General features: G+C 47.3%; 1 pseudogene; it reads left to right on the forward strand.

Annotated features, from left to right (window-relative positions):
• Window positions 1–1384: 1384 nt before the first annotated feature.
• Window positions 1385–1502, forward strand: LOC124799492 (annotated as a pseudogene).
• Window positions 1503–3493: the final 1991 nt, after the last annotated feature.

The following is a 3493-nucleotide window of genomic DNA, read 5'->3' on the forward strand; positions in this document are numbered from 1 at the left end:
ATTTTATCTAGTTATTCTCATGTGTATTGTCTGAATTTATTATTGCTCTTTTATAACTCTCACAATGCCAGGGTTGTGCTTTCAATACTTATGAGGGTACGACTTACGTTTAACATGTTATTTGTAATAGATTTTCATCGCCCTTGTCTGTTCTTATTTTACTCGAGAGCGCTGATGACCTCGCCGTTCAGCGCCCTAAACCACTAACCCTCATCGTCACCCATGCTGGTAGGCCACCTACCTGCTGCTCATATCTAGATTAACGTCAGAGATATTTTTCCTCCACAATCAAGCGTGTGTACCTCCTTTGGGACGCATTTCAGCCCATAAGACCATATGAAATTTTTTACTCCCTATTCTGTCAGGGATGGTTTCCCTGCAGTTTGTCTCCATATTACAAAATCACTCTTTATCAATATGGTTTCTATGTTCTGATGTCCTTCCGGTATACCCAGGCAAAAAAACTGTAATATTGGGCCTCGTCTTCAACGCAGTTGTACAGAGGAGGTGGTCTGACATTGACGTTGTGGAGCTGTTGTTTGAACGAGCGTGATTAAACATCGTACAGTACACAATGGATCAAGTCTCCCGACGATACTAGTTTGTAGTCTTTTTTTACGATCCTGAACTGGCATTTTTCGCAAACGCGTCGCTATTAAGTTGTCCAGTATGTTGATATACGTTTCTATCGGCCGTATTGGGATGTATGTCCCCATCTAGCCGGGCAACATGCGTTGAAATTTTTTTTTCAGGCAACTGTCAGCAGCATCGATATACTTGAAGCAATGCGTGATAACCACAGCTCTGTCTCGAAATACATTTAGTCAGTTCAACAAGTAGGTGTACGCCATATTTTTAAATATAAAGTCCGCAGTGACATCTCTGTTAGTGGTTTCGAATCTGTAGTTGATGCGCTTTTGAACGGTGTATAGATAAACAGTGTGAGAGTTGAATGTCTTGTTTTGTCGGTTGGAGTTTTGGCTATTTGCACTTATTTACAGCCAATTTAAACGCTGAAAAAATGTGCAGCATTTATCAAAAACTTGGTTTGAACGAGGAACTAGGTGCTTCAAGAGGATAATGATCCGAAACATCGCAGCCGTCTCTGTACAGCGTGGAAACGAGACAGTGGGGGCGTCCACGATGGATTGGCCTGCAATGTCTCCGGATGCAAATCCGATCGAAAATGTTTGGTCTCATATTAAGATGAAGCTTAAAGGAAATCCAATATATACTTTGAAGCAGCTGTCATATAAAATCGGACGACATGGCGATCGTTACCGAGAGAATATGCAGAAAATCTCGTGAAAAGCATGCCAAAAAGTTGCCAAGCTATAACCGATAATGGCGGCGATTGGATTAACTATTAGGTACTTGTGCAATTGCCAACGGCCTTGCCGCAGTGGTAACACCGGTTCCCGTCAGATCACCGAAGTTAAGCGCTGTCGGACTGGGCTAGCACTTGGATGGGTGACCATCTGGTCTGCCGATCGCTGTCGGCTAAGCGGAGCCCTTGTGAGGCAAACTGAGGAGCTACTTGATTGAGAAGTAGCGGCTGCGGTCTCGTAAACTGACATTACGGCCGGGAGAGCGGTGTGCTGACCACATGCCCCTCCCTGTGCGCATCCAGTGACGCCTGTGGGCTAAAGATGACACGGCGGCCGGTCGGTACCGTTGGGCCTTCGTGGGCTGTGCGGGAGGAGTTTAGTTTACTTTTAATTTTGCAATTAGTAATAATATCTTCAAGTCAGCAATGAAACATAATTTCCTGGTTAAATAGAATTTGTATGCCATGTGAACATGCCACGACAGATGTTTTTCCACTGTGAAGATGGTCCATGATCGAAACCGGCAGTGAATAAATGTACTGTAAGACAACATAGTGTGTACCATGCATTTCTCCAAGCAACACGTTTTGGTTACTATGAAGTAGGCCATGACGCTATAGTTTCGATGGAGCGTTGAACAGTAACTTCCCAACTTCCTATGCGTCGTGGTGGTCTAAGCCATAAGAATGCCCACAGAGTGTGAGCCAACGGAAGCTGGCCTTCCGTCACGCCCCGAAGGGCTGCTGGCGTCTCGCCCTCTCCGCCCTGGGCAGGAGAGGGGGGTTGGGGGGGGGGGTGAGGTGAGGGAGAGGGATGGTGTGCGGTGGGGTGGGGTGCCATGAATTTTTAGAAGCGCTGCCAGGCATCGACCGTGCGTGGGTCGGCGCTGATGGAGCTGGCCGCGGCCGCTTATCGCCGTGGGTGTGTGTGTGTGGGAAGGTGGTGGTGGGGGAGGGGTTAGAGGCCAGCTGCCTTCTTCCTATGACCGTTACAACCCCTTCTCTACGGCGTTAAGGCTGTGTCCAAAGATTAGATAAACGAGGCACCTGCTGTTCGTTCAAAAAAATGCTTCATATGGCTCTGAGCGCTATGGGACTTAACATCTGAGGTCATCAGTCCCCTAGAACTTAGAACTACTTAAACCTAACTAACCTAAGGACGTCACACACATCCATGCCCGAGGCAGGATTCGAACGTGCGACCTTAGCAGTCGCGCTGTTCCAGACTGAAGCCCCTAGAACCGCTCGGCCACACCGGCCAGCTGCTGTTCGTTCCAGTAATAAATATTCCGCTTCAATGCTTTTTAAAAAAATGATGTGTTTCCTTTGGGATAATACAATAACGTTCGGCTATTTACACGTGGTAGTCACAAAGCTTTAATTATCAGAAAAATACGTAATTAATATTTTTGTTAGCAAGTACATTCTGCAGTCCTCGTATCGTACACACAAAATAATGAGGCTGCAAGAGCTATGTGAAGTGACACTTCTGCGGAGCCAGCAGCTCTTTCTGGGGTGAGCAGCTTGCCGCAGGTTTGTGGGTTGGTGGAGTAAGAAACCTGCTTGTGGTGACAGACTGATCTGTAGTTTGGTTTGAGGTCTCAGTTAGGTTGAAATTTGATAATTTGGCTGTGACATGGCGAAGCAGATAACTACCTGAAATATGGTAACCCCTCAGAAACTCCAACACATTCCGTCACTCTGTGAGACCGTCACGAACTTCGAAATGACGTGATCGTGTCTGAGCAGACGATGCAGTGAGGGAAGGGACAGCGGTAGTGGTAGGGGCTCCGTCGTAAGCGGCCACTGGGCATTAGGGGAGGTGCAGTCCGACAGCTGAATTTTTTTTTTTTTTTAATTTGTGGTAAGGCCTTATGGAACCAAACTGCTGAGGTCATCGGTGCGTAAGCTCACGCACTGTTTAATCCAACTATCTTTCCCTAAGGACAACACACACACCCATGCCCGAGGGAGGACTCGAACCTCCGACGGAGGGAGCCGCGCGGACCGTGACAAGGCGCCTGAGACCGGGAGGCTACCCCGCGCGGCGGCAGTTGAAGTCTTCACACAAACGCATATCTCGAAGAACTTCCAAGCTACAGCTAGTGACTGCAAAACGGTCGATTTAACTGGTTATGTCATGACCACCTATAATTCTGGACAAAA

Source organism: Schistocerca piceifrons, chromosome 5 (assembly GCF_021461385.2).
Source record: "Schistocerca piceifrons isolate TAMUIC-IGC-003096 chromosome 5, iqSchPice1.1, whole genome shotgun sequence".
NCBI lineage: Eukaryota > Metazoa > Arthropoda > Insecta > Orthoptera > Acrididae > Schistocerca > Schistocerca piceifrons.